At 36.6% G+C, this 11,067-nt stretch overlaps 1 long non-coding RNA gene across 1 annotated transcript; it reads left to right on the top strand.

The window, feature by feature from the left end:
- The first annotated feature begins 416 nt into the window (after window positions 1-416).
- LOC123333574 lies at window positions 417-1,638 on the top strand. The gene is made up of 2 exons (XR_006550950.2): window positions 417-520; window positions 1,362-1,638. It is a non-coding gene; the product is annotated as an uncharacterized LOC123333574 (long non-coding RNA).
- Window positions 1,639-11,067: the final 9,429 nt, after the last annotated feature.

The raw sequence follows: 11,067 nt of genomic DNA, 5'->3' as shown, positions 1-11,067 counted from the left end.
TGCTTGTCAGATTTATTTCCTTATACTAAGGAAAGGGAGTGAGATTGCTGGATATGAGGGAATGTTCATTTTAAGTTATAACATATATAGCTAAATTGCTCCCTAGAAAGTAAGATTAGGTTATGTTTTAATCAATCACATACAGCAGTATTCAACAGGTTGGAGGTAGGGACCAATTTAGATAAAGTGTTTCAGGAAATCTTTTCTGGGGAGGTGACCATTGGAGCAAAGACCCGAGGAGGAAACAATGAAACATATTTGGGCAAACAGTGGTCCAGGCTAGGAATAAAGCAGTTGTTGTTTAGTCCCTCAGTCCTGTCTGACTCTTTAAGACCCGATGAGCTGTAGCCTGCCAGGCTCCTCTGTCCATGGGATTCTCCAGGCAAGAATACTGGAATGGGCTATTATTTCCTTCTCCAGGAAGGAATGAAGAAAAGAACAAATACATCAGAAATGAAGAAAAGATATCAGGAGGAAAGGAAGGAAGCAAGACAGAAGTAACTGATTCTATTAGTAAGAGGTAATTACTATTAATAGTTTGGAAAACATGAAGGGATGTTCCTGACCCAGGGATCAAACCCACTTCTCCTGCATGGGCAGGCAGATTCTCTACTGCCGAGCCACCAGGAAGCCCAATAGAGCAATTACAAAGACACTTAGAGTGAAGGGGGTATATGAAGTTTTTGGCTAGTGTGGCTTCAACTGAGTGAAGGAGGCCCAGTAGTTGGATTGCAGATATGCAGGGGCCAGATTCTGTAGCACCTCTAAGGCTGCAATGAGCGTTTTGTATATTATTCTGAGTTTGGTGGGATGCCACCGGAAGTTTCTGTGCAGGACTGTGGTATCATCATCATTAGCATCATCAGCAGCAGCATTTTCCTCATCGCTAATACTTGATAAGTGTCTGCTATATACAAGATGTTCCAAGCATGTTCCACATGTTAATACACTTAATCTTTTCAATGCAAGAACTAGACACTATCACTATCATCTTAATTTTACAAATAACACAACAAGCATAAAAAGATTAGATGAATTGGTCAAGTTCACACAATGAGTTGGAGGCAGAACTAAGATTCAAACCCAGGTAGTCAGGATCCAAATCCTGGAATTAATGTGGTTTACGTTTTAAAATGATGCCTCTTGTAAGAATTCTCTATAGAAGAGCAAGCATGAAAACAACACTTTTAGAAGCTATTATAGGACTCTTGAGGGATCCTATAATTATTTTAAAAATCATAGCTAATCTGATAGAAATGATATCTCTTTGCCATTTTATTTGCATTTTTAAAATTAAGAGTGAAATTGAATATTTTTCTTAAGGAGGTTGAATATTTATATTTCTTTATTTTTTTCTTTAGGCCATGCCTTGTGATATGCAGAATCTAGTTCACTGACCAGGGATCAAAGCACGGGAGCACAGAGTCTTAACCACTGAACCACTAGCAAAGTCCCTGGATATTTGTATTTCTATGGTTATTTGAATGTACATATTCTTCATATGATTTTTTCTGTTGGGATTGTTTTATATTTATCTCTGAGAACTCTTTGTATATTAGCTATATTAGCTTAAATGCATGAATTCATTTATATAACATAATTTGCTGAAATGAAAATATAGTATTATTAAAATTTCCCAGTTTGTTGTCTTTGGTATTTTGACTTTGTTGATTTCTTTTTTTTCATACATTTCATCTTATTTTTATGCAGCAAGATTTCATTATATTTTATGGTTTCTGAATTTTCTGTTATACTTGGAACAGCTTTCTCCATCACAAAATTATAAACGTATTCACCCATATTTTCCTAGTGCTTTTATGTTTGCATTTCTTTTTACTTAAATATTTGATTCATTTAAAATTTATATTGGAATCAGGAGTGAGTTGAGATGCAGCTTAATTTATTTTATAAATTACTAACAGATTTTTCCAACATTATTATAAGCATACTCCATCTTTTTTTGCTCTGATTTGAAATCCCATCTTTGATATAAACTAAGTTTACATATATGTTGGTATTATTTTTATATTCAATTCTATTCCTGCCTGAATACTAGACTGTTTTAGTGATAATGATTTTATAGTTAACTTTAATATCTGTTAAGATAAATATACCTCTCTCCATTAATCATCCTTTTTAGCATTTTCCTAGCAATTTCTGCTTGTTCATTCTTTAGACTACATTTTAGAATAATTTTTTTGGTTAAAAGCATTTTGTTGAGATTTTGATTGGGATTGTAAAATTCTATAATTTTTTGTAGAGTGATTTAGAGAGAACTGATGTCTTTCAAGATTAAATTGCAGCTGTAACTGAAAGGTATCATCATTTTGTTAATTGTGCAATATTACTGTTATTGTAGCTACTGATATATTGCATGGGGGGAATTTCCTTATTATCATCTTGTCTTCTCTTCACTCCTCTCCTTTCCACCCACCTCCACCCTCCCCTCCCACAGAAATTGCAGAGCATATTAAAATAGGGACTTTTCAGTACCCTCTCTTGAACTTAAGCTTTTTTCTTTTACTTGCTCTGCTTTATCTGCTCCCCAGAGCTGGGGGAATGGTTATTACTAAGCTCCAAATCTTAGTTCCCAGAAGAGGAATGTGTATAAAAGAGCAGATTGGTCCTTAACATCTGTAACTTTCCAGCTCATTGTATGATTAGTCTATGAGCAAGCCACCGGGCATTTTTTTTCCAATCTGAGACTTACTTCATGTTAGCACACTTTTGTTTTACAACACTGTTTCCAAGTTTATGACTTTCTTGCTTGAGCCACTTGTTTCAATCGCATCTAATATTTCATCAAATATGGTAAAGAAACCATGAGAATGAATTGATGCTCCTTGCGAGCCGTCTGAAGCAGACACCGCCAGATTGCTGTAAAATGGCTTTCCTTTTTAGCCCTTCTGAATTGTAGTATGTTTCTGAGGCCAAATTCTTTGGGGAAACATTATGACTTTTTAAGGTCTCCAAACTTTATGCTTCAGTACAAAAGGCCTAAGGGTGAGGATTTTAAATGGATGAAGTGGAGAAATTTGCACTTCCTTAAGCAAACATATAGCATTTCCTATCATGTGTCAGAAATGAAAACAAAAAATACAAACTAATTTGTCATGAAATTTTCCCTTTTATAATTCCCTCTTTGGTGCTTTTTCAACCTAACAAGTCATATTTTCTCTTCTTTCGTGTCAGGTTTATAGCTTTGCTGGTCACAGTTTCAATAACCATGATGGACGATCTTCTGTTCTATATATCATGTACAAGTATTCGGCTTAAAAGTATCTTTGTGTTCACAGCTTGCTTTCTGTCACCTCCCCGATCCCTCCTCCCCACTGCATATGCACATGGCGTTATATTATATGCGCGGAGAGCTTTGGGGAAAGCTCATATTTAGGAACATTAAGTAAGCAGAGGATGGCTGCTTATTTGGGCTGAGACTGACCTCACTATGAAATGAGGCAAATTGTCATATTTATGACTCAGGGTAAGTCAATAATATATTGGCGTTCACATGTGGAAACCCATTTATTCCCCAACATGTGGCCTCACTTTGCTTTTCTCCCAAGTAGTGGTTTTCACCTAAGTATGTTTTTTTATTTTTTTCTCTTTTTCTTTCTCTTCCTTCTTTCATTTTTTCTTCATTCTTTCTCTGTCCCTCCCTTCCTTCCTTTCATACTTTCTTCCCCTTCTCTCATTCCTGAGCCCCCAAGTAAACTTTGTGGGATTTACAGCATTTCTATATAGGATAAAAAAAGCCTTCTCTTCAGATAACTGAAACTATTATTTCCTTTACCCTCTTATTTCCACCCTCTGTTTGTTAGACCCAGGCTTACACACATACACACACACAGAGTCACACACTGAAAAGGAAAATTACATGGTGGATAAATGCTATTCACAACTATTGCCTGGAAATCTGATCCTTGGGTTCTTTGGAATCTGAGTCAGTATCATTTGTTTTTCTTGCTATACTACATCTCTGTAAATTACAGCAGGAGAAACGAAGGTCATGTGGTTTCTGATTTACTGTAGAGAATATTGAGAAGGGGAAAAAAAAAAAAAAAGCATCAGAGTAGTCATTGATAATCAAAAAACAGAAAAACCTCACTGTGAAAGTCTTTATTCTTGCTAAATTTGGTCAGCTGTACCTTCCTAGTCCCCCAGCTACAAGGCCCCCATTATCCTTAAATCTATTTTTATAACAACTCTATTTTGCAAGTGGGGTTTTGGTTGGGAAGGCGTACAGAAAAACTTTACATCCCTTCCCGTCTTCCCAGTGTGTCTTGGAAATCAAGTTTCTCTTCCTTGCTTTTCTAGTTTGGCAGATTCGTGGGGTTTGGGGGCAACTCTTTCTGTACCATCTTTCTCCTCCTCCTTGTATTTGGATTCCAGTTTGGATTCCACAGGCTGTTTGTGGCCAGCCACTCTCTTCCCCAGCAAATCGTGATATGCAGATGTCTGTATTCGTTTAGGGAAGAGAGTCTTGCTCTAGGGAAAGACCCAAAAATGCTGAGATGGTCTTTACTAGCTGCTGTCATTCTTGATTTTCCTCACCAAGCAGACAGCAGTGCAAGGTATTGGAACAGCTGTCCAGACTCTGAGCATACTTAGTGTTGATGCTAAATGTTGTAAACACTTTCAACCACCATTGAAATCAACAGTGACTTCTTTATTTTGCTCTAAGCAATTCTAAGTAACTGGTTGGGGTGAATTTTCCACTTTCACCCCTTAGATTCAGGAGGATTAAACTGTTAAGCATAGAACTGGGCCTGGGAAGATGGGTTCAAACATTCATCTGTGTTTACTCCCAGAGTTAGAGAAGGAACTTATGGTTACCAGTGGGGAAGGATGGGGGAAAGGGAGAGTTAGGGAGTTTGGGATGGACGTGTACACATTGCTATATTTAAAATGGATAACCAACAAGGACCTACGGTATAGCACAGGGAACTCTGCTCAATGTTATGGGGCAGTCTGGATGGGAGGGGAGTTTTCAAGGGAGTGGACACATGTATATATGTATGACTGAGACTAGCACATTGTTAATCAGCTATACTCCAATATACTTCCCAGGTGGCGCTAGTGCTCAAGAACCCACCTGCCAATGTAGGCGATGTAAGAGATGTGGGCTCAATACCTGGGTCAGGAAGATCCCCTGGGGAAGGGCATGGCAACCCACTCCAGTATTCTTGCTTGGAGAATCCTATGGACAGAGGAGCCTGGAGGGCTACAGTTTGTAGGGTCGCAAAGAGTCGGACCCGACTGAAGTGACTTAGCCTGCATACATACCCCAATACAAAATAAAAAGTTAAAAAAATCATCTGTATTGCTGCCTTTCTGGTTCCTGGGAGCTATCTCTCCCCACAGCCTCTGTTTCCAATCTGTGATTTCAAAGAATTGATTCTCTCTGAGGTCATTTCCTGTAACAGCACTTGATGCCCTGTTTGTTGTTGCTTGGTTGTTTAAGAAAGGAATTGGGTAGGATTTTCTTCCTACCACATTTTCAACTTATCCTCTGACTTCAGGAAAGAAGAGAACTATCTAGAGAGAATAATACTCACGAGAGACCTGCTTCCCCTAATGCTGAAAAGAAGAGAGACTAAGGCCTTCTCCACAGATCATAAAACAAAGCAAGATTTGGCAGCTCTCCAGCTCATTGGATTTGAGTTAAACAGGGGTGAATTTTTTATGTTTTATTTTTGGCTTAACAATCATAGAGTTTTTGAGAAAGTTGATTATAGTGCAATTACTGATCATTCTAAAGACAACCTGTTGTGTTGTATAATGTAGCTTAAGAAGCAGGTATGAGTCTCAAGAATTTCAGTTGTGTGACTAATTTATACCTAAAGATTTTGCACGTGAGTAAAGCAAAAAACTACCTTACCATGAAGTATGCATTTATTAGGGCTTTGGTTAATTTGATTGAAAGGAATGATCAGGCTGTAGAAGATGAGCTCAAGATTATTTCAGGGACTTGATTTACCTGTTTGCTCCCATTTTGAAAATTCACATTCCTTGGCTAATACAATCTGGAATCACACTCAAAAAGGGCTAGACTCAGGGATCCTTGATGACAGGAATCATATTTTAGTTTTTGTGTCAATAGCATGGTGCCTGAATGTAGTAGGTGCTTAGTAAATATATTTTGAAAAGGTATGTAATTAAATAGTGGATCAATTCATTTTTGCCACCTTTTTATTGTGATAAAATATATATAACATGGGCTTTCCAGGTGGCACTAGTGGTAAGAACCTGCCTGCCAATGCAGGAGACATAAGAGATGCAGGTTCAATCCCTGGGTCAGAAAGATCCCCTGGAAGCGGGCATGACAACCCACTCCAGTATTCTTGCCTGGAGAATCCCATGGACAGAGGAGCCTGGCGGGCTACGGTCCATAGGGTCACAGAGTCAGACATGACTGAAGGGACTTAGCACACACCCTTACGTAATATGCACTATTTTACTCATTTCAAGTGTGCAGTTCAATGGTATTAAGCACATTCACATTGTTGTGCAACCATCACCACCATCCATTTACAGAGTTTTTTTTCATTCTCCCAAACTGAAACTTTATACCCATTAAGCAATAGTTCCCCATTCCTTCCTACTCCCACCCCACTCCCAGGCCTAGGAAACCACCATTCTACTTTCTGTCTTTATGAATTTGGCTACTCTAGGTACTTCATGTAATAGAATAATACAGTATTTGTCCTGAGTCTGGCTTATTTCACTTAACACGTCTTCAAAACTCATCCATGTTGTAGCATGTATCAGAATTTCCTTTCTTTTGAAGACTGAATGCTATTCCATTGAATGCACAGCCTACATTGTATTTATCCAGTAATGAAAGCTTGGATTGGTTTTATCTTTTGGCTATTGTGAATAATGTTGCTGTGAACTTGGCACATGATAAAAATTTTTACCATTTTTATAAGAAATAAATCGTTACTCAGAAAGAATCCACATTATAGGAATCATTTGAATCTATTAATGTAGCTGAAGTGCTTAAGCCATTTTCTGGGTCAGTTTGGTTTGTCCTGGAAGTTCACCTACCAGAGAGTGAACCCTATCAGGGTAACATTCTTGTCATGTCAACCTTTATACTTCCAGCATCTGACTAGAGCCTGGCCAAAGAGGGCTGAGCAGTGTTGTTGAATGGATTTACTAGAGTTAATGATCAGATTTGTACTTTCAGCCTCAGAGAGAACAAAGAAATTAAAGCTAGAACACTGAGTGTATTTATTGCTAACTGATTTTATCTATGCTTTCTTTCTTTCCTGCTAAACTGGATATTTTCTCAGCATAGAGACCAGTTTGAAATTAGGGAACTTCAATCTTTTTTAATTACATTGTTTCATAAGAATGTCTAAAACTAATGTCATTTGTTCATCTTTATATTGACACCTACATTTTTGCATAATATGTTAAGCAATACTATGAAAATTACTTGTGTGTTGCAGGAATTGACAGTTAATATAAAATTGTCACCTCACTATTTTGGCATGCCAAGTTGCTTCAGTCGTGGCTGACTCTTTGCAACCCCAAGGACTGTAACCCTCCAGACTCCTTTGTCCATGGGATTCTCCAGGCAAGAATACTTAAGTGGCTTGCTATTTCCTTCTCCAGGGATCTTCCTGACCCAGGGATCAAACCTGCGTCTCTTTTGTCTCCTGCTTTGGCAGGCCCATTCTTGGCCACTAGTGCCACTTCCAAAAGTATATAGCATAAAAATTTGATCCTACCATCATCTACTTACATATAGATAATTAAGCCCTATTTTCACAGTTGGGAATTTTAAGGGTTCTTCTTCTTACCTTAATTTATATTATCATTCTACTTCTCTCACAGAATTTTGCGCTAATTTAACAGTTGTTTTATGGTTATTGAATACCATACCACTCTTATTAGCAACACCATATCTTTTAAATGTTTAATTTAAATTTTCAGTGCCCACAAGGCTCCATGTTGGAAACAATTTCTGCTGTGTTGAATCATTCAATTATCACAAACATTATTAGTGCATAGTCAGTCAAAAACCACAATTATATCACAATTTAAAAAATTACTTATAATCTTACAATTTATGATTATTACTCATACAGTAATACAAAATTTTATGGGATGTAAATTTTTTAATGATAGGAGATTTAAAATTCTCTATTTGTTCTCTTAATTACCAGACAAATGGAATTCAGAATGAATACTATTTCTATTTTTTTAACAGATGTAGCAATGAGATATTTTGTTTCATAATAAATTAGATGGGAATGAATGCCTTTTGATTTAAGTGTTAAAAGGCAATTAAGAGATCTATCATAAAAAGTATTTTAAATAATTAATCAGATGGCAGTTCAGTTAGGTCCTCCTTCATTTTCTTAGTTTTTTGGAAGTATAATTCCTTACACTAGTTAATATAAATATTAATTTAATTATATTAATTTAATTAATTAAATGCTAATTTTTTGACAGCCGTTTCACTTTTGAATTTTAAAGATGAATTAAAAAGGCAGGAAAATGTGCCATGAGTTTGTGCTTGGGTATTACAAAGTGGCAGTTGCCTTCAATATATAATTTTTTTAATCAGCATTTTTTTTTCTTTGCTTTTGCAGAACTCTTCCTCAGGAGCAGTTCTTTTTTTTTTTTTTTGGAGAATAGTTGGAGGATGGAAAAGAACAAGATCATTAAACAAAAATCTTTATCTCACTTGCTTTTGCACTCTAAAATATATCTAACTTCAGAAATCCTAAATGGGTTGATAATACTTAGGGTCTAACGCCACCCTTTGCTTTTATACGCATAAGTACATAAGATAGGAAAACATAAGGAGCCCTCTCACTGGTTTAGGTGTCTCCTATAGACACAGGAGCCTTCACCAATGCCAATATTTCAAATGGTCTGTTTGACAGGGGGAGGGCTGAAGGATTTCACACCTCAGGAAAATGCACCGTCATAAGGTTCAGGATCAGAGGTGTGTCTGTCTTTTGTCAATTGGCAGAAGGAAGAATGGACAGGAAATGTCAACTCCAGACATTTCTTCAAGCAAAGAGATTTTTAAAAACCAAATATGGAAGCTGAGAAACAGAAAATGTATTCTCTTAAAATTACCCAAGTCAATAGCCCTTTGGACAGTGTATACCTTCAGGGCTACTTATATTCCAGCTTAACCACCACTGTCTTACGTTCTTCTGCACCATCATTTAGCTTCATAAACACTGATATTTATAAGGGCATCACAGTTGTAAATTCCTTACTTCCATGATACTACTTCTTATGAACTTGTTAACTCCATGAGTTACTACAGATTGCATAGCTCTGGGTGACAGACACCTCATTCATTCTTTTTTTTTTTCATTTGTTAATTCGGCAAATACATGAGAAATACCTACCATTTACAATTCATTGTAGCTTAGCTAAAAATAATAACAAAATAAAATAAGGAGCTCCAATTAGGAATGAACAGGCTTGTACACAAATAACTATGATACAAATCAGAAATTGTCACATTGTTATGTGGGGAGTTTAGAGGAAGAAACAATTATGGCTTAAAGAATCAGATCCCAAGAATGACAGCGTGCATGTACGTGGATAGAGGCAAAGCCATCTTGACTTCTAGAAACGCTACTTGAGAGTTCTGTTGGCCCAATCTTCCTATTTGAAAGACAGCACTTTATTTAACCTTTTGTAATTTACATGCTTAAGCTAACATTTGTGACTATGTATATAAAACCTTGAAAGTGAATTCATTTATTCCCTACTTTCGGAGTCAATTGAATCATGTTTTATTTCTTTTTCAGCTGAGAATAGGCATATAGCATCATAGTCTGTCAGTTTCATATTTATTGGGGGAATATTTTCAGATCAATCTTTCCTCACTGGCTCGAGAACACATTTACTTTTATTTCATGAACTCTACTTCAACCAAAAAAAAAAAAGTCTATGATGCTGACTCAGCACACAAAGCTACATTTTATACCTGTCAGGCTGCATATAGATTTTTATAAGGTGAACAATGGTTGTATTTAAGTACCGATGTAGTAATCATGAAGTCTTCTGGCAGTATCCTTTGGAAACTGAATCCATAAATTTTATTAGTATTAAATGTTTCTAATGGGAGTTGACAAATAGTTGAATGGGATAGTCTTTTCTCTGTTCTTGGCAAAGAGAGAGGGAAGAAAAAGTCCCTATTACACAATGAGAAATACATTAATGCTCAAGCCCATTCATCTCAATTTTGCACAAATATAATTTAAGACCTTTTACAACTGTTGGTGAAATTACAGTGTGCTGTGGGGAAGTTGCAAAATTTTTATGGACCTAATAAAATTGTCATTGTAATACCATTATAGGGTGCTGGGACAATATAGATATTTGTAATATCGTACTCCCATGCCAAACTGAAAAGGGAGATAGTAAGTTTGATTAGAGGCAAATGCTGAATAGGGCTAAAATCCAAGTTTGTTTGATAATGAAAATCTCCCTATTAGTGTTTGGTATCAAATGAAATTGCATGGGTGATTAGGCATTTTGACTGGTTGGCTTTATAAAGAACCAGATAAACATTATCAAGCACAGTCTATAAAATAAATTATTGTTGAAATAATCATGTACTATCTTCAGAAAAATTTCAGAATAATTTCCATTTGTGTAGTTTCTGCTTTTTTACCCAAGTGTGATTTCAGAAATACACTCAGTGGCCTTCTTCTACTCTCACTTTTAGCACACAGCCAAAAATCTCCTGATGGTCTTTAGTCAGACTAAAAGCTTTTGAACACATCTGATAAGAAATCCAGTCACTTTGATGCATGAGGTCAAAATAAACAGCCCTTCTTGTTATCAACACTTCTGGTGATGTCAGTTAGGAGAGGGTAGTATAAAACAGCTCAACACTAAAATCCTGAAGACTGAGAACAGAATTTGCAGCACGTGCCCCCAATGGAGCTGTGGCCTTTTTTATATGACCACTGCCTATCCTGGGTTCACGTCCAAGATCCACAACAGAATCAAATAGATCAAACATTAAGTTTCTCCAAGGTGGAGTGTGACATACAGCATGCACTCTAGCTGTGAAAG

This window comes from Bubalus bubalis, chromosome 5 (assembly GCF_019923935.1).
Source record: "Bubalus bubalis isolate 160015118507 breed Murrah chromosome 5, NDDB_SH_1, whole genome shotgun sequence".
Lineage (NCBI taxonomy): Eukaryota > Metazoa > Chordata > Mammalia > Artiodactyla > Bovidae > Bubalus > Bubalus bubalis.
This window is presented reverse-complemented; position numbering and strand designations above follow the sequence as displayed.